Raw genomic sequence first — 20,957 nt, forward strand, 5'->3', positions numbered from 1 at the left:
TCGTACAGGCACAGAAATGTACATTATTTCTCTACTTTATTTGGTTTGGCATTCTAACATTCGGGACATTATTATTTTAAACGATACTAATCACTGCCATTTTCGAAGATAATATACATACAAAACAATATACTACACGCTATTCAGAATTGCATCCATCCCGGGAAAGTGCACAGAGCGGGGGTTACGTTATGCATACTGTACCTCCTAAATTTTCATTAAACAGTTCTTCTGTTGTACATTACTTGGTGAATAATTACAATAGTGCCTTTTTAATCGCTCATTGTTTACATCAGTTTGATACCGAATTACCGATTGATTTTTGATAAGATTTCCAATCTATCTTTAAATGATTAATGCCCATTAAAACATCTTTATGTACACATTTTGTCCTAATTCCTTTTTATTTCAAAACTTTTCCAAATTACCCTTCATGTTATAAAGATCTGAGCTGGGACAAAATCCAGGATACCGTATCGGTACCCAGCATCGAAGCAGGTTTCACTTAGACCCGAATTTCGTGAATATAACTTTAACCAATTTCTCTACAAAATGTATTGAAATGTTTCTGAGAAAGTGATTTTTGTCTTGGGATATGACTGATATGACAAACTTTCTGTCACATGAGACCCGCGTGACCACTCTGTTCAGGAAAGGCTCATCATATAACGACCTGAGTTAGCTCGTCATTAAGCACAGGGCTGACACCTCACATTTTCAGTCTCACGCTCACGCCAAGAAATATTACAGCAAATCTATATTATTCCATTCTAAACCTAAAATTAGCTCATCAAAAGTGTTGGGACAGTCTGCAAACCCTACAGACTATTTACATGGAAATAAAACTCTTACATACATGTAAATGTGTGTGCAGAATTGTCTCGAATTAAAAATCTCAGTCCAACTAACTCAGCAACGTCGGCAAGTCTGTAATCACTAAGTTTAAATTCAAGGGCCCTCTGTCAACGAGGGTTTATGGCTGTTGCGCTACAGAGTGCAAACACAGATAAATACGTGGCCGATCTTTCTTTCTTGCCGTTTCTGCAGACTGTTCATTACAGACAAGCAAAAACTTCAAGCGATAATCAGAACTTATGATTATCTACAGCCGCTCACAACCCACTTTGCTTTTCTCAGTTTCATTACTGTTGGTTCAGTTGTCGAACCACAGCCAGTTAGCCAATCTGACTGAATCTATACGCAAAAGCAGATCTTGAAACTGACATATACTACTTTTCAGATTTGAACCCAGTCAGGTGCCTAGATGTTGACCACAACAAGGTGTGAATGATGCATGCTTGCAAGACTGATAAGTGTGAAAAGGCTGGAGAACAGGGCCCATTTGGTTGAGTCACCATCTCGAGCTTTTTGCATTTTTCGCTGAAGTGTTGAAAAGCCTCCCCAAGCTCACAGCCTGGCCTGGACGCGTGGGAACCGCAGGCAATCAGTGTTGCAGTTCACATGATTTCTGAAACACAGTTCTGTTTGAATATGAATACCATTAGAGGTGGTTTTTTAAATCGACTTTTGTTTTCTTTCTGAACAATACAGCAGAACTTTCAGTGATCGAGGGCTGTCCACTCTCATGCATGAGCAGATCTATATCAATCCATTATAAACCCAAATTTAGCTACATAAAAAGCATTAGGTTAGTTTGCAAACCCCACATACTGTTTAAAAGGTATTAAATCTCTTATATACATGTAAATGCAAGTGCATGCTTGTCTCGAATTAAAAATCCCATGCCAGCCAGCTGACCAAAGCAACATAAAATTGAGAAGTTGAGGTTAAGTTGAGGGCCTTGCTCAAGGAACCCAACGGCAGATATGGATAGTTCAGGTCCATTAAGTAAAAATCCAGACCACGATTTTGCTACAACCAACCAGCTGAGTACACTGTGACTATGACTCCTCATACCAAACAAAATCATGGTCTGGATTTGTACTTTCTGCCCAATGGTGACTGTGACCATAGGATTTGAATCTGCAACCTTCCAATCGATGGCCGTTTTTCCACCGCAGCAGGTACCATACTTTTGGTACTTCAAGGTGTTGGCTTTCCATTGGTGTAAAAACTGGTACCGACGGCAAATGGCATCACAACTTAAAGTAGGGCATTTGAAAAATGGCTATAGTAGGACTGGATGCGATATTAATACCAGTATCTTATGTTTCTCATCCAATTCTTACATCACTAGTCAGCTATATTAAAATAAGGCTTTTTCTTACTTTCAATTCTCTACAGACATTGTATAAAGTTTCACTAAAATATTTTTACTCTGTTACTCTGTCATAGGAAAAGAAAACTTAGCAAGCTTTGCAATTTTAATTATTATTCCTTTTATAGATTGTTATATGTTTAAAAATCAGTTTAAAGTTTTACCTCCTCTGCTTTTGCATGAGCGCTGCATGCGTTCTCCGAGACGATCATAATCATTTTCATCCTTGCTGTTTAAAGACGGGTTTGTGAGAAATTTGTGAACTCCTTTTTTGTTTTATAAATACCTCAATATTTACTACAACAAAGTCACACTGCTAGGACAGTATGTTGTATGCATATTGTATTAGTATATTCAACAAAATCACACATTTTTTTTTTGTATTGTGTTTCAGAGGCAGGCTATTTGCATCACCAATCAACAAAGAAAGTGTTTCCACTCCAAAGTACCGAAGAAGTACCCCAGCTGGTTTGGTACTTTCACTACTGGAACTTTGCGTACTGGTACTCGACCGGAAGTCAGTGGAAAAGGGAAAGAACCATCAGTACTGTACCAAAAAGTACAGTACTTGGTGCAGTGGAAAAGCATTCGCAGACACAGCATCCCAACCTTCTGAGCCACATTCTATGTCAGCACCTGACATCCTGGCTTGAGTCTGGCGTATGACGGCTCTGGAGTACACTGCAGAAATTCACCATGACCTGCCAGTGCCCCTGAGTGGGCGGTGGAGAGATATGAGAATAGCAGTAACAGATTACTCTCGCTCTGAGTCGACATGCTCCCGTTTGCAGCCCGAACGTATGTCATTTCTAACAGTCTCAGAGGTCTGCAGCTCAAAGTGGCACAGAAGGATGCCAAATTCATCCCACACCTGACACGTAGCTCGTGATTCACACTGAGAGTCTGTGGGCACTGTGAACTGTGAGAGACTGAAAGTTCATTTAGCGGGACGTGATTTATCTGAACAAAGGCAGTTTTGAATGTACTATCCTCAGGTTCATACGGTGGGAAAGGTCTCGTAAACCTGACCTCAAGGAGGATGCTGTCATCGTACCAGGAATCTGAAAATGTACGACCGCTTCGGCTGACAGCTTCCCTCGTCGGGGGAAAAAAATACAGCACTGTGTGAAGAATAGCCCTGGCCAATCAGAGCTGTCCTTTCCAGCGGAGGCGAAAAAATAACCGGAGATTCGTGACACATGTGTGTGGCTCGCTGTTCGTAGGCCGCTGGGAACCAGCTCAGGATGGACACTCTGCTCAGTGAAACAAAACCGAAAACAAATTACGGGGCTGAAAAAAGTAACGAAAGACTGGCTGTGCTAGATTCCCACTGCTCACAACCCTTTTTCACCGAATTTGTAAAACCCCGTTAAAAATAATTTAGAAAAGTTTTTAAGCTGTTATTAATATTGATATGTTACTAATACATTCAGTCATGTTTTGAATCTGAAATATTTACAGTACAACTACTACAGCCATATGTACTTGGGGCCCCACAGTGACACAGTGTTTCACCTCACACCCCTGGGACTGGAGTTCAAGTGTCTGCCAGGGTTTCGTCTGTGTGGCGTTTGCATGTCCTCCACATGGTTTCCTCCAGGTACTTTGGGTCCCCCCACCCCAACACATAGTCCAAAAAACATGGAGGTCGGTTGGAGTTGCCTGTGTCAGTGTGCCCTGCGATGGATTGTCACCCCATCCTGGGTTGTTCCCTGCTTTGCACCCATAGACTCTGGACCCCCCATGATCCTGAATAGGATAAGTGGTCACAGAAGATGGATGAACATTTTTATCCAAAGTGACATACATTTTTGAGAAAGCAAGGTCAGCCAGTCTCTGCGGGTTAAGGGCCTCGCTAAGGGGCCCAATGGTGACATCGCACTGCCGATCACTAGATATGGACCTGGTGACCTATCAATTCCAGGACAGCCCCCTAACTGGCTGGATGTGCAAACAATAAGCAAACGATGTCTGGCTGCCTTATTATTGATTTTTATGAAAGTATTGTTTTTCAACTGCACCAATCCCTGTTCAAAAACAATGTAGGTCACAGCAATATATCATCATCTAGTTTATTATTATTATCACCATCTGTAAATATTTATTTATTTATATAGTAGCACAATATTCTGTTTTCAGGAGCAGCTATTTGTGTACCGTGAGCCTGTTTATTTTGTTTGCACCATATTTACCTGTTTTCTTTTTGTCTGTTTGGCACATGTATGTTTGTTCGTCTGTGCATTATGTTCTCAATGCTGTTTGAACCAGAATTTCCCCCAGGGATCGATAAAGCCCATCTTAATGCTAATCTTAACTTGCTTCTCAGAAACTGCTTCTCCTGAGTTTATCATTTTTACTGTAAAATACTTACATACCTACCGACCACTGAAATGATTTTATTCAGAATGGTCTAGTTTTTCATACTCCCACATTTTTTAACAAATTATATTTAAAAATTTTATTGTGTATTTAAAAATTTGTCCTTGTGTTCCAGTATAAAATGGGAAGTCAGCACTAAGGGGATGGGGGACACTGCCTGACTGACAGGTGCTAAGGCAGAGCTCGCAGTTTATTAGCTATTCTGCGATGGTGGGTGTGGTCAAAGGCGGGGCTACGCCATACCATATTTTAGTGTTATTTAAGGAGCAGAGTGCATATGTTTCCAGTAGTCGTTTAGTTAAGTCAGGTGAATATTACTTGCAAGATCGGCGGGGGGATCTCGCTTGTGAGCTATTTGTTTGCTCGTGATCGATGCAGCTTGCCTACGGACACCCGGACGAGTTTACCACGGGCCACATCAATGCAATAGATGTGTCTAAGAGTCTGCTCTCTCCACAGGGCCTGATTCATGAACCCAGTCACTCCGCATGGCACTCGAACCAGCAAAGTCAGCCGCCCAAGAATCCAGGGTACCAATTAATCTTCATGTGTCCAATGGGGGGAGGGCGGAGGGGTATAGGACCTGGGGGAGGAAACCCCACAGAGATCATTGGGACTTGGTGGGGGGGGGGGCAGCTTTGGCGAATTTCAGCTGGTGCCTCACTGAAGCATGTGGGCCAGCGTGTAATTGCGTGTTTGGTGTGCTAGCCCCAGAGGGACACCCCCCCCCCTTCACAAGACAAGGTGAGAGGGGGTCACAACTTGATTATCATGCAGATTTAGTGACATCCGGCCCCCTGCCTGGTACAGTAGGCAGCTGCTCCATGTCAGCATATTTTTTGAGGGATTCTTTTTCCACATCCTCCCCCGCCCCCCGTCCTCGCTGATAGTGTAGGCAAATCCATGTGCAGTTGTGAACGCCCTCCCTCTCTCTCTCTCTCGCTCCCTCTCTCCTCTTTGAAGGAATGGGCATACGTGGAACAAAGCCACCCAGAACCATCCCGCTCCGCAGTCTCTTCGGATCACTTACCCAGCTATCTTCCGCGCCACGGATCCTGGACCGTCGGGGGCACAGCTGTCGGGGGGGGGTTAAAAGCCAGAGTCGGGGGGGCTGTCTGAGGGCCTGGGTCCCATACACCGAGCGCTGAGATTTAGCGCCCCCCCCCTGTGATCCTTCACCTACCATCCCCTTGCCAGGTGAGGGGGCGTCCCGGGACAGGATTGGCACCGGCGGATCCTTTTTGGACGGACAGAAGGGCGGGGGGGCGCTGAAGGAGGGCGTCAACCAAAAGGGTCCCAGCAACAGCTGCCGAAGACGTGGAGCGAACGTCATGGCCGTCCAGACCACGCCCGAGTCAGCCGTCTACCTTCTCATGGTGAGTATTCAGTGCGTCCCCCACGCGTCGCCCCGTCTATGACGCTGGGGAAGCCCCCTGGGGTCAGGGTGATGCATGCTGCTGCCACACAGAGGACCCCCTCCCCCCCTTCGTGGGATACTTGGTGCCTTGGTGCTCCGAGCTGGACCCCCTGTGTGATGCCGCCCTGCCCTGTGCTCATTATATCCATCCTCCCGAATTCCAGAGATCCACTATGTTCCGGGCTTGCGGCATTCCCGGTCCCGGTGCAGTCCGGAGTTCTCCTGTGCGCGCTGGGTGCTGCTTGCCAGACGTGCCCACATGGCATAAGCGTTTGCTCCAGCACTAGGGGAGCTAGTTTTGTGTGCATCTGTATGTGTGTGGGGAGGAGGCTGCAATGTCTTTTTTAGTTCTAGTGAAAAACTTGTGTCCCGGCACACCCCCATAGCGCCCCCCCCCCAAGCTCAGGGAGGTCACCATGTGGAGCCATAATGCTCATCCCCACAGTGACCCCCCAGCGACAGAGTGATGTGGGGAGAGTCTGTACCTGTGTACCACACCTGTCAGGGGCAATGTTGCTATGGTGATGGAGGGTTTCTCTCCCCAAAATCTGACACCATGATGACATCATCATCATCATCATCATCATCATCAACATCATCACTCCCCAGCAGGACAGGTGCAGACAGCAGCACTGCACTGGGGGAGGCACAGTATTAATGGTATTAAGTCAATTAACATGACATTTAACGTGATTACCGCACATCTAACATCTCAGCACTGGGTCTGTTTATGTGCTATTTTTACTCTGACCGTAAATTTACTCACTGCCTGAGAGAAGTGCCCTCAGTCAGGCGCTTTCCCGTCCCTCACCTCCCTCTACCCAGCTCCCCCCGCGGCACTTCGCAGTCACGTGACCCCGGAATAAATTATCGCTACTGGCTGCCACCTCGACGACTTGCAGCCACGTCCCGGCCGTCACGCTCTGACAGTGTCACTCACACAAATTCAAGCTGAAATATTAATTACGGTCCCGGCTTCATAAACACGTGATTCTACTGCGATTGTAAATACGCGTCAAGTAATCAGTATTAAATGATTTAATCACTAGTGAAATCTCCTGATATTCCATCCATCCATTTCCAAACACTTGTCCTGATTTCGTTCCACACAATATGTTAAATACAAAAATGTAAACTTTATTATTTGTATAAATTCAACTAGTTAATAATAATAAAACAATACATTTCAGTTAACTATACTGGCAACTTCGATAAAGGCATTTTATATATATATTAGGTTGTATTTAACGAAAAAAGGATGTATTCTGCATGTATTCTAACCACACCCAGCGCTGTAAAGAAAATTATTTTTTTCCTTGTGAACGAGGGCATCTTGTGGATAATTTCGTGGAAGCCAGGGACCGACCCACTTCCCGTTAGCTGTCCGTATCAAGCCTCGGTTCTTCCAGGTCCTCCTGTGGTATTCTCCGCCTTTCCAAATGCAAATTTTTGCAGCATATGAATTTAAAACAAGTTTGGATGGAACCTCCTAAATACATACCTTCCGCTTCATCACCCAGATAACTAGTAGTGACTTTTTTTTACCATCGTGGATTAAACAACAGCCTTGTACTATATAAGCAGTATGTAAATAGGATGGATGTAAATAGAAAACTGCTTTCCCACATTTTTACTTTTAGTTCAGTTACTTCAGCCATTTACATATGTATCTAGTTACTTAAAGATACAGTTCAGGTTATCTTACGCATGGCTCTTGTGACAATGACCTCCTTAGTCAGTTGCAGCCCCTTAGCCACTGTGTCACCTTGCGGGCAGCAATGTAGACAGTCCATGCGAATGTGTGATATCACAGCCAAACAGGCAGCCTTGTTTGTGGTCCAGTGACTCTAGCCAACAAAAAAACCACACACACAGTGAAGCAAAATATTAGCTGACTGGCGGTCCATCATCCTCGGAGATTATTCACTATGGTTACCAGGGTGCCCCGCCCAGCCTTCCCATCAGGCCGTGCTGTCATTAGAACAATTCAATTAAGGAGGCGGTGGATATTTACCATGAAGGGATGAGATAAAACAAATTGTCTTTTACGCTCTCTTGGGAATGAGATTTATTTAAGTGACCTGCAGTGAAAAACAGTGAATGTTAATAAACATATTTCTAAATCCGAGGACAAACATAAAACTCCTCATTCAATCAATATAATCAAATATTTATAGATTTGGCGTCTTTGTTATGGATTACTGAAACAAAAGCCATTGTCTAATTGTATTGTTGTCATCCTGGAAATATGCATTTTGCTTGTACACATATTGGGAGATTCAACACACTAAACACTGCTTTACCTAAACTGAGGCAGATGGGCAATTTTGGTGCACAAATTTAATAAGAAATTAGGTGTGTCTGCCTGTGGGATTGTGGAACATTTATCAATGGGCTCATTCCTGTGTTTCCCCACCAGTAATCTGCTCCGTCTGATCCCTGATTGGCTAGCAGTCACAGGCGGATATATGAATGGCGGCAGAAAGCTACACATGCGGGTTTTGACCGGGCGTGATCTTGGGTTAATCTCAGATTATCCCAGTGTCAATGTAACCATGGTTACTGTCACGACTAGGAATCCACATCCATGCCTCAGTGTCCTTAAAGTGTTTAGGGACTCAATCTATGACTCTCAAAAATAGCTTGAGAAGATTTGAATTGTCATTCAGGACCAGACTGTAATGTCACTTAATATGTTAATGCAACTTCAATTAATATGGCACATTTTTACACTGACATGCCTCACGAAACTCCTTTATGGTGTTTTACGGCCATTTTGCAGTGGGAATCATAATGTACAAACTCTGAAACACCGGTATTGTGAATCCCTGTTATTCTCTGACCCTTTCCCTGGAAAATATCATCTGCAAAATATGAAACTAACAAACTGTATGTATATGTAACCAGCATATATATTTAAAAAAAAACTGGATTGTAACGGCAAATGCAATTGAACACTTGGTACCTTGTACCTTGTCCGTAGGTTGAGACTGTGGTCATGTGACCCAGCTGTTACCCACAGTAACTAGGTGAAAGCAGCAGTGTAATCACAGCCTCGCCTTGACCTGCACATGTCTGCCAAGCCAGTATGATGTCATTCCTCATCCATCATTGCGTGCTATTTTTAAGGCTTTGGCCCAGACCATAATGCCCCCCATGTTAAGTGGACCTGAGCTCTGAGACTGCAGACCCTGATCCCATTACCCTGGAACGTGGCCATGGATGACGTCTGATTAAAGAGGTGCATCTGCTTAGCGTCGATACGGCTTCTTACAGGCACTGTCTATGTCAAGAGTAACCTTGTTTTTCCTGAATTCAGGAGGAACTTAATTGCATTTCATCTCCATTAAGGAGGTTTCAGATTAATTGAATGAGTGGACCTTTGCCGTTAGGCCTTATAATCAGCACGCTTGCTATAGTCCTTTTTATTTTCACATCACCTCTCATAACTGGCATCACTAATAAATATGCTTTTTAAGTAACTGATGCTAATTTAGTCCTCTTGTATTTTGCCCACCCCCTTCCCCAACACCTTATTGGCTGACAGCCAATCACCAATCGTAAATCACTTCTGAATGAGGGCGTCATACGTCATAGGCTGTCTGTTGGCTTTTAATTCGTCTCCATGAGAAATGAGCAGAGGGGAACAAAGTGCTGTGACGTGGTGGGGGGGGGGGGGGGGGTGCCGGGGTCCTAGGTGACAGAATCGCATGAATGAGGTGCAGAGAAAGGATGCTTATCAGATAACAGTGGCCAAACAATGGTTACATTGGCTGCACTTGATGATGAATTGCGGTACGTCTGCACCTTGGATTTGTGAACGTATTTCTTAAAATACTCCAGGCTATAGTCCCGAGTGATCAGACCTAAGGGCACCCATGGGTGGATGCAAACATGAAATAAGGAATATGTAGTACCTTTACTTTGGCTGTAGGGGGCAGTGTTGGCTGTGTCATTTCCCCTCAGCAGGAACGGGGTAACATGCCAGGTGTGGGGTGCACAGTCGGAAACGTCTCTCTAAACACAGGAGAGAAGCTGGAAACCAGCTAATGAAGGCTCCTGACAGTCGCCGCCCTATTTAAGCCTTAAATTACGCTAACGCTAATTAGCATGCCTTCCTCATTTGCATTTCTGGAGCAGCCAGGATGCCGTCGCAGGCGAATGCAGACGCGCTGCTGTCTCGTGGGCCGGCGTTCTCAGCCTTACTGCACGGAGACCCCCAGCGTATGCTAGTTCCCGCTCCAGCTAATTACCTTGCCTTAATTGGTCCGACTGGCTCGTTAGTTAGCTGCATAAATACTTACCCCACAATTTCCAAGCACCTGCAAAAACGTTCATACAAAATTTTCATTTTCCTCATTATTTATGAACGCAGATCTGACGACCTGAAAGTTATTGTGCTAACAAACTAATTATAAGCAACATCTTATGCAAAGATGATGACAGTGTTTGAACTGAGTTTGAGATCCATACACTTTCGTGACTAATTAGATTACGGTTATTAGCGAGACCCTACATTAATCTGAAGAAAGGTGATCCTCTTGCTAGTCTCACTGGTCTGAGATCAGACCTTAACGTCTATGCTACATCCACAACAACTACGGGTCACAGAAGAGGACATTACAGGGATAAGATAGAGATTAATTGGCTAAACTCTCCTTCCTTAAAGTGCATGTACTGATTTCCGTCTTGCTTGCCCTAGCCTGCTGCACTCCTACCTTCTCCCAGCTCACGACGCACTGCCTAAATCACCCCCCACCAACATTCATCTTCCACATGCATTTCTCAGATCTGTAATTATGGGATTAGACGGGGGTGAATAGTCACCCTTGTGCAGTGATGTTGGAGAGGCATAGCGTACATCTCGGTTAACAGATAAACAAAAGAGACCTGCGGTTATACAGCTCGCTGCCTTACAGTATTTTAATGGGCCACATTTCGGGCCTTGGCAGTACTCCGCCCGTCTGGGTAGAAGCTCTGAAGCGTTTAGGGCCCGTTGGGACTTCCTGAGAACTGGGTTACTGGCACCCGCTCTGGGGGACATGCACCTCCTGCCTGCCCGGCCACATCCTGTGTCTGTGGTTCTGCTAGCTGCGACAGGCTGGGGCAGGGGTGGGGGGGATTCCGCAGAGGGCAGGCTCCTTGATTTCAGCTGCCGTTTTGTAAAGCGAGATCCGTTACTTTTTCAGCGATGGGCAGCAGCTATGGCGTGTGCTGCTGCAGGTTCGATGCCGAGATGAGGCTCTCTGATTGTGTCGCAGGTATCTGCTTAGGGGAAATGGCAGCTTCTTTCTGGGAGGGTGAGGGGGGTTAAATTATTGCAACATAAACTGAGCTGTGTAACAATAATTTTCAACCATAAGACAAGACAAACTATACAGATTCTGGGGCTCCGGAGACCATGTGTGGCGGTGGGAGTGCGGCAAGTGTCTTGGAATAGAGTCATGTGACTGGTTTCCTCTGCACTGATTTGTTGCCTTGTGTCATGTGCTTCCTGAGGCAGGACCTAGGTCACTATTGCTGGATATTTGTTTATAGGAGACGGTTGGGTGGTTTGCCACCAGCAAGCTGGACTAAAGTTCTGAGGCAGAGCACCTGTTAACCTTCTCCAGCCTTCCTGTGTTTGGTTTGCTTTCCCTATCCCACGGAAATGCCACTTTATGATTGGTACTTATTGGTGCCCCCCCCATTAATGATTCTTGTAAAATCTTCGCTAACCACTCTCCCTCTCACAAAAAACTTTTGTAATTGTGCAGATTTTGTACTTACGTACATGATGTGGATGGAATGGGGGGGATTTAACGCACCCTGCCCAAAGGAGCAATTTTAGATAGTATAAATACCTTTATAAAGCAGTAATAAAGCATCCTTAATGCAACCATTTTAGTGCATTATAAAGGTATCTATACAGCATAATAGATTTACACACCTATAATGTGTAAATTGTAATTTTTTTAATAAATATTTATATGCATGTTTATAATGCTTTATGAATCTGTTTATTAATTACTAAAAACATAAGTAAAGTGTTATCTAGAACATTTTAAACTGACCTGTATATTGAAGCCCTACAACGGGACAACATATGCCAGTGATCCTCAGAAAGAGTTTGAAGAAATATTATTAAAAACTGTGTACATCTTTGTATTCCGTCATACTTTTTTATTAAATAGAATTTCTTTTGAACAAGCGTTTTCATTCCGGATATGTCCCAGTGGAATAAAATGACATATGTCAGTATCTGTAAAAATTGGGGCAGATGTCTTCCCAGCTCCCACAGCTTCCACTTGGCCGCCAGTTCGTGCAGTTTGGGGTGAGCCCCAGTGCCGGGCGTCTTGGAGGAGCGGCGCCGCTTTGCCAGTGCACCTGTTCGGGCGCCATCTGCCGAGGCGACGCGGCAGATGCGCGGATCGGCCGCCTCCTACCCACTGCGGAGCCGGTGTGGGACTCTTCCTGCCCCGCATATGGCGCTCGTTAGCAGAGTGCTCGTCTTTTGTTATTGTCATGAACAGCTGAATTAGACAAACGCCGGGTGCATAAATTGATGGGATATTGTAAGGAAGCCGTAATGATAAATCGCAAAGAATCAATCGTCACTGAAATCATGGATAAAACTTGCATACTAAGGTGAACTTATTTTAAGTGCCGTAGATGATTAAAAACACAAACATAATCCGTTTCATCTCAAAAACTGTTATTGCAAACACGACAAAAATATGCCACGTGGAACATATCTTAAGTAATATATAAAGTAATCTGTAGTTTCGCTGCCATGTACCCCCCAAAATAACATTCACGTTTCCTGTGGGAAATTACGTCATTTCTACATTTGCACTGTCGGAATAAAATGACATTTTACGTGTCTGGTTTGATTTTATCGACTACCGAAACATAATTGAGACCATCAAGTTTTGCAACCTGTTTTAAATTCATTAGTCGCTGTCCTATAACCTGAAAAACTGAAACGCATTCAGCTTTTCTTTTGTCACGTTTACGCCCCTTAATTTCGGCTAAGAAATTCACTGCTTTCAAGGCTAACCGAATAATCTCAAGGTGGCTATAATCTATTACGGAGGCTTGGGGTGTAGTTTGGGTTATTAGCTTTTCTGCGTAGAGGCACTATAAAATGCATGCGATATATCATCTCGTTTCTTAAACAGAAATCGAAGCACATCGTTATTACACACCGCCTTACTTCTCCCACATGCGTCGTTATTGGCGTGGTGCGCTTTTAGCGGCTTTGCTTGTCCGCCGGTGGAGCGATGCGCGGAGGCACCAGTAGGTTGTGTGAGCGCCTTCGGGCCGCTTAATACAGATCCAGCGTGGGTGCGTGTCTTAAAACTTCTTTTTGTTGTTAAATTTAAAGTTAAAAACAACAGATAGTTAAGCACTGACACCCTCACGGGTTTCAGTCCCCAGCACTGCTGCCTGCTGATGCTCACACTGAAAAGGCATTTTTTTTGTTTGCTTATTCATTCATACATGTATTTATTAATTTGATAGGATCCCTGGAGTGGAAACTGCCTTAAGTATCTATATATTGTAATCTGGAGAGAGGGAGAAAGGTTTACACAGCGTTCTGCTTGGTGTTTGTAACGCAGCCATTTTATTATCAGAGGATGAATGTGCGGATCTCACGGGATCTCCTGCGTGGAGCAGTGACCTTCGCCAAAAGAGATTCGGGCTCTTTTGTAACATGAGACCTCGTAGGTCTGAATTTGTTTCTCTGACAGTGCGCAGAGTCCTCCGGTGTGGTGTGGGGAGGAGAATGGGGGTTACCTTCGTGGGCCGGGTCGCAGACGGCTCTCCCTGTCACGGACATTCTGGCATGGCCGGCTCACGTTGGGACCCGCTCCATCTGCAGCTCTGCCTGCGACACTTCCTGCGTGCTGCTGACATGGGAAGGGGGCGGCCCTGCGACTCCGAGACCCCGAACTCGTCTGCGGCCCCTTTCCAAATTGGACTCGTGGCTGATGGGTGACAGGATGGGGCCAAGATGGCCATCTGTACACATATGGCGCCCCCTGTTTGCTCAAATGAATCAAATTGATTAAACGTTTCGCCTTTTTCGCTGAATGACGTGATTAGTCCAGGTCGTAACGTGTAGGATCATGTTCAGAACAGCTTTCAAAGTAAAACGGATTTAAATTTTGTCTGTAGTGTGTTTGAAATGTCTAGTTTTCCAGTTACATTAAACAAAATGAATAATCCTGCATTGGGATTTGATAATATAGAATTGTATAAATAAGTTTAGTTCATTTTTCTATAGCCAAAGGTAGTTTTCCCAGTGTAAATGTTCCAGGGTGTTACGCAAATATTTATCAAAAACAACAGCATCAGGAATATGCATAAGAGCAGCTAACGCCAAATAATCAAAAACCGGGATATTTACATTGTTCTTTTATAAAGGCAGCATTATAGAGTGACAGTGTACTGCTTTTCAAAGGCCACCACGACTGAGCAGAATATCAGCTTGGACAGTTATCAGGTAAAATCTTAGGTAAATGGTGTGTTCTGCACTTTCAACATCTGCCTCTAGAGGGAGACATGACGACGTTGCCTGAAAGCAGACCGTTTAATTTGGCTGAGATTCAAGAGATGTAGTTGCTATTTGTACAAGCACACATAGTACGGATACATAGGAATTTTTGTGCGAAGCTCGTAGAGTCAGCAGTTAAGACTGGCTGTGTTACTCCTTTTACCTTCCCGTTGTATACCAAAGCAAAATTCTGCATGTCTCCCTTCTCCCCACCCGCACAGAGAGGCTAATTTTAGGATTATGCTCATATGTACTTCCTTAAGGCACAGAAGAAAAGCTCTTCGAGAGGAGGATGCGTTGTCATTCCGAGCTGAGGAATGGGCCGTCCCCGAAACCCTTCCCGCCGCTAATCTCCGTGATGCCCGGCAGTGCCGGCTGTGTCTCAGTGGCTGTTGACGATTTGTCACCAGGACTTTGGGACACACTGCGGGACACGCGCCCTTGTGGGGACTTGCTGCAGTGCGCCTCTTCGCTTGTTCGGCCTCTCGGTGCCTCGTGACATTGACAGATAGCACGACAGCAGCGCTCGCTGGCTTAACAGACCCGACACCCTGAGGAGAAGGGTTTACCCACAATGCACCTCAGTATTTACGAGGGCGGCACAATACCTGCACACAGCTACTAAAACCCGTATTTGGATTACTGATTTTGGGACAGTGATGTGCTGATTCAGGAATTACTCCGCGTGATGGCAGGTTAGATGGTCGCCTCACAGCTAAGCAGGGCAGTAAATCTGCCTTTTAGTAGTTGCCATGTTTTTTTTGAGAATATGTACCTTTAAATTCATTCAAATGAGACGCCTGCCCGCCCCGTTAAATGTGAGAAGGTCAAGGGTCATCGAAGTAAAAGGAATTGTTTTTTTTTTCTTATGTATTATTTTTTGGTTTGATTTTTACTGAGCACCTGCCCTAGGGGAAATAGGAAATAAGCCGAAATGTTCGATTAAATGTAAAGATTGCCTTTAGAAAAAGCATTATTCTTTAGCGGCCCTTATTGCCGTATCGTGGTAGCAGGTTGCCGTTGACGACGACGCGAACATTAGCGAGGCTTTTATAAACTCGACATGCTCTGTACATAGTGAGGCCTGGCCTGTGACATAGTGCGTTTGAATGGTTGATGCACTGGCAGTGCAAACAAAATCTATTTTGTTCTGGGTTTCGTCTGGTTGTTTTTTCCGGCTACGAAGCCACGCTGCACAAAAGGGGGGTAATAATAATTGCGTTTGAATTATGATGTTATTATAGGTAGAGTAGCGAAACTCTGACTCAAATCATCAGCAACAAATCTAATCAAAGACAAGAAAATCACCCTGTAAAAGTGATATATGTGCCAAGTGAGCGCGAGTGTTTCTCTCTGGCTGGTTATTTTATGGGGGATCTCAAAGCGGATTTTTGCCGAAATTGGTCCTTTTGTGTTTTATGATGTTGGATGGATTCTTTCATTCATGCCGCACCTTTCCAGTAATTTTTACGGACTGAAGCTTGTCAGTGGTGTCACTGCACATCCAAGGCAGTATGGGACATCGCACAGAAATAGACTGGCCCACATGTTTAACATCTTATAGTCCAGAATTTCCCTGACGCATCAAACAAAACCCAGTAATTTATATTAACCAGGAAAAGGGAACTGGTCACCTGACTTCGACTGACGAGGGCGCCCCCCATTTAATAATGTACTCATGACAGAAGCTTTAGGTGGGCAGTAATAATTATTAGAGTGTTTTTAAGGTGTTTGTTAATTTCCCCAGATTACTATGACCTTAATGCAGCAATGAACCTTTTGTTTCACCAATATCGGGCAAAATGGTTGAGGAACCGACTTCTTCCATTTATGACAGGTGGCACTGGCCCCCACAGGGATCAGGGAGGTGAATTTGCATGCTCGCTAACGAAACAGCTCTCTCGTTTAAATTCCTCTCCACCGTTTGGTGGAATGCAATCCCGCCCCTAAATAAATTCCCAATCCCTCCCTCCCATCACATGAATGTGGGGCCGGTCTTAAACACCTTTAAATCTTATACAACGATACATTAGGCACGATCCGTCCACTTCTTAGCCACCTGCTGTCTGGCACCTCTGTGGCACTTTTTCCTGTGTTTCTGCATCGCTGTGCACCACCGTTCCGGATGTTAACCAGGCAGTTAAATGAATGAAAGCTTATCAGCCGTGAGGCAAGAGTTAAAAATATGTCGTATATACAATGTCGACCGTGACTCACATCCCTCAAATAGTAAGAGAGGAACAGAGGAAGGCGAATAGCGGCAGGGGTAGTGTGTCCCACGTTAAGCTGCTTATGTAAAGCCTTCAGTAGGCCTTTCTGGTCCAGAAATAACTGAAACCGGGGCGGGAGCATCCGGGCTGTGGTGCAATACAAAGCAAGCCTCCATAAATGTGCTCCCGAATCCGCTAATGAAAAGTGCTTCAAAGTATTCCTCCAGCATTAGGGAAGAGCAGGAGAGAGAGAGAGCCTGTCTATAGTGTTCACTGGCTGCTATCTCTCTGTGTCTATCAGCTACTGTCTGTCTGTGTTTGCCAGCTGCTGTTAGTTACTCTTTGCATCCTTTTTTTGTGCTGCTGAAGTCGGGGGGTGTCGGAGGGGCATGGATACCCTGCCAGGTTTAGGGGGGCCAGCACTCGACAGGTCAAATTTTATACAAAATTGGGTGGGGACTAGGTGACTTCTTTCTTGGTGGCAAGTATTTTTAGATTAGTAAGTGGGATAAACCTTTGCCGTATCAGTGATGTGATCAGTGTTAGTGATGTGATCAGTATTAGTGATGATCTGCCCCAATTAGCATGGCGTACATGCTCAGCATTAGTGCTTCTTCTGCTCAGGTGTCTGAAGGCAGCATATCTGCTTCAGAAAGTCTGACACAAGACATGCCCTTGAAGTGAATTCGGTGTTCTGTTGGTGTAATATTGGTGTAGTTGGTGTAGTATCGATGTAGTCGGTGTAGTATTGATGTAGTTGGTGTAGTATTGATGTAGTTGGTGTAGTATTGATGTAGTTGGCGTAGTATCGGTGTAGTTGGCGTAGTATCGGTGTAGTCGGTGTAGTATCGATGTAGTTGCCGTAGTATTGATGTAGTTGCCGTAGTATCGGTGTAGTTGGCGTAGTATCGGTGTAGTTGGTGTAGTATCGGTGTAGTTGGTGTAGTATTAATGTAGTTGGCGTAGTATCGGTGTAGTCGGTGTAGTATTGATGTAATTGGCATAGTATTTGTGTAGTATCGGTGTAGTTGGCGTAGTATTGCCCCAATAATTACCACAACTATGACCAAATGCCATCTCTGCCCTTGTTCCATGTTAAACTACATAGTAATTTGCAACAGTCCAAAAGACGGGACCTTCTTCCTGTATTTTGTTTCTAGCTCATGCCACAGACGTGTCTGGCCAATAGGCAGAATGAATGTTCTTGCGTGGTTTGCAGTGGTGCATTTCAGTTCAGATTTTGCTCGGTGTCAAAACAAACCAAACCATGAGGAAAACGCTCCAAGTGTGCAGACTCGAAAAAAGATTCGGACCAGAGCAAATGAACTATACATATGAAAACGCCATAAATCTCAATATACCGTACATGTGAGGCACATTGCATTAAACTGAGAGCGTGTGCTTGTGTGTGCATGCATTGGGTCCTCCATGTGATGGTATGCTTGCCTGGGTTGGGAGGACCAAAGAAGACCATGTCAATTCATCAGCCCCCACTCCCTTGTTTAACCCCCCCCCCAGCACCGCCAGCTGGGCTTCAGGTTGCAGACATTTTTTCTTTACTGCTGCTGAGTGCCGTCTAGAGAGTTGGGGGTTGCCCCTGACAACGGCTGCTAGGAAACCATTTTTGGAGTGGCTTCATTAGGCTGTGAGCTATGACTTCATTGATTGGGATGTGTGGAGAGGCACCTCGTCCAGAAGAAGACACACAAACGGGAGACTCACTGACATCCCGAGTGTAAGGGGACATGGACATGTGCAGTGACATTGTGTCGTGTGACGGGGATTTTCTGAGAGCCCTTAATTATTTCAACCATTTCATCAAAGAGTTGTCCAAATGTAAACAAAGGGTGATTCTTTGATGAATGAAATCTTGTCAATAAGACACAAGCTCATCCAACTCAACCTACTATACAGAAAGAAAATATTTAAAGCTTCCTGTCCATTAAGTATTACCTTTAGGTTTCCACAGGTTTGCATTGAGTGATGAAGAAGGTTCATCTTATTACTGTGAGGTCCTAGGTGATTTATGGATTTATGCCTAGGTGGCAGAAATGGTTTCAGGGGTAGAATTAGTGCAACATACACAGATTGCATCCAGCAGGTATCTCAAACTAAAGTTAGTGTCTCTGGTTAAAGTTGCACTGCTCTACGTTTGGTAATCTGAACTCTGATCTGTAACCCAGAGGGTCCAAGTAGATGGTAGATATATCTTGTATGTACCCCATTCTGAAAAAACAGCTTGTCAATTCTAGGTAAATGTCAATGATATACTGAGTTTCCCCTTTGGTGTGTTGTATTGTATGTACGGTACTATTTAAAGGAAGTACAGTATCTGATTTTATGGGTTTTAGGGGTTTGTCGAGTCATTGATGACTGGAGTCAAATTCCCTGTGTGCAAGCATGCTTGGCCAGTAAACCTGATTCTGATTGTTTTTCCCACTGTTAAAGGTGACACAACACTTAGGGAGGTTCTCTCAAAGCATGGGCTGCTTGCAGCGCAGACCAGAATGACGGCACTCACAGATTAGCCTGATTTTGGTAATATCACGCTAAGCAGAGACATGCCCTGAATCCCGGCGTCCCCCCGCCCTACCTGTGTGTCACTGTCGCGACTTTTATGATTGTGTACACAAAAGATCCCAGGAAATCGAGGTCCCAGGGTCTGGCAAATGTTGCTCTATTGCTTTCTGAAAAGGTCAGAGAAATGAAATGGATCCTTTAGAAAATCCCAAGGTTCATAAAATGTCAGTCTTTACATCTTTAAAGTGTTCATAAATCAATATCGCATCGGCATGTGATGTCACGACCTTCCCCAGTGTATGTCTTTACTATGTCATAAGCTGCCATAAAGCCCACGTGACCTCCATAGTGGCTCCACGTAGGTTCCAGAACATCCATCCTATGCTACCAACTAATTCCACTCGAGGCTCAGGAGCAATTCTTTTGAAATGGCTAGTAGTTCATTAAAGTCCACTGGCCTTGAGATCCGATACTGATTTCCTTGCAGATGCTAAGGGATATTTTCAATTTACCTAGGCTGGTTTTCCACAAAGGGTCCATGGCTCCAAAGGCCCACCGCTACACTGTAACGTTCAGCAGTACTGGCCTCGTGATTGCACCTTTTGCATGGACAGTTTCCATTGGCAGCTGTTGAGTTTGCTGTTACTCTTATTGTAGTGCTGTCATGCTCTGCTCGTGCGATCTTCCCGTGTGCCATGCCCCATCGCTACCTCATGTGGAATCCCATAGTTACCAGCTGTTTCTCATTGTTGTTAATTAGTCCTGTGTATTTAAGTCTGTGTTATTTGTGATGTAGTTGTCTTCTGACCGTGTCCTGCCTTTGATTAAACCCCGTATTTGCCCGACACTTGGAGTCAGAGGTATGGTGTTCCGTGGGGCTAGAGTTTAACAAGGAAGGAGTTTTTTTTTGTGAAGCTAACTTAAGAGGATATTGCAGAATCAAAAAGATGGAAAGCATTGCTGAAATATATCCGGATCAAAAAGATTTTGACAAAGGATGTTTTCGGTTTTAATGTCTTCAAGATGTCATGTTACTTTGTTCCCCACACATTCGTGAAACATGTTACTGTCATTTCGCTGTGCTAATTGCTCGTCTCATTAACATTTTTTAATTCAAAGTCATTACTGTTCTTTTTAGTGCACAGTCTTTCCTGAAAATATGTTATCAGCTGCCGGAAATTCTGTGTGGGGAAAAGAAGAAAAGCATATTTATTTATAACGTTAGCAAAATCAGTTGGAACAGTGCTAAAGGCTAAGGGTACTTAAGTATATAAAGTATTTGGTGGTTTCTTCTTGAAAACATTTCCCATAAATTATGTCCTTTTTCCTGACATACTTAACTACTAATAATTACTGTTTGTGGTGCTCGAGTACTTTGTAAACTACCCCCCGCCCCCAACAAGCTTGTATTTCAATCTCGTTGGACAGGAATACATTTTGTGTTGTTCAGCTGACGTATAGAATGGCTGTTTTCATGGGTAACTGATACCGTGTTTATTCCAGCTAGCCTAAATGAAATGAAATCACTCATTTATACTGCAATGTTGTCTTTGCCCCTTCCCCGCTGTCTTGCACATGTCTTTGATCTCATTTTAGGAACAGATTAGGCAGACTGGAGCTCAAATCTGGTGGATTTATGGCTGTAATTTCTTGGTATTTCGACACTCAGAAGTC

General features: G+C 44.4%; 1 long non-coding RNA gene across 1 annotated transcript; it reads right to left on the reverse strand.

The window, feature by feature from the left end:
• Positions 1-7,257: 7,257 nt before the first annotated feature.
• On the reverse strand, positions 7,258-14,000 carry LOC125746613 (uncharacterized). The gene is made up of 4 exons (XR_007399018.1): positions 13,794-14,000; positions 8,029-8,095; positions 7,720-7,861; positions 7,258-7,445 (listed from the first exon to the last, which is right to left on the reverse strand). It is a non-coding gene; the product is annotated as an uncharacterized LOC125746613 (long non-coding RNA).
• Positions 14,001-20,957: the final 6,957 nt, after the last annotated feature.

The sequence above is a fragment of the Brienomyrus brachyistius genome, chromosome 1, assembly GCF_023856365.1.
Source record: "Brienomyrus brachyistius isolate T26 chromosome 1, BBRACH_0.4, whole genome shotgun sequence".
Lineage (NCBI taxonomy): Eukaryota > Metazoa > Chordata > Actinopteri > Osteoglossiformes > Mormyridae > Brienomyrus > Brienomyrus brachyistius.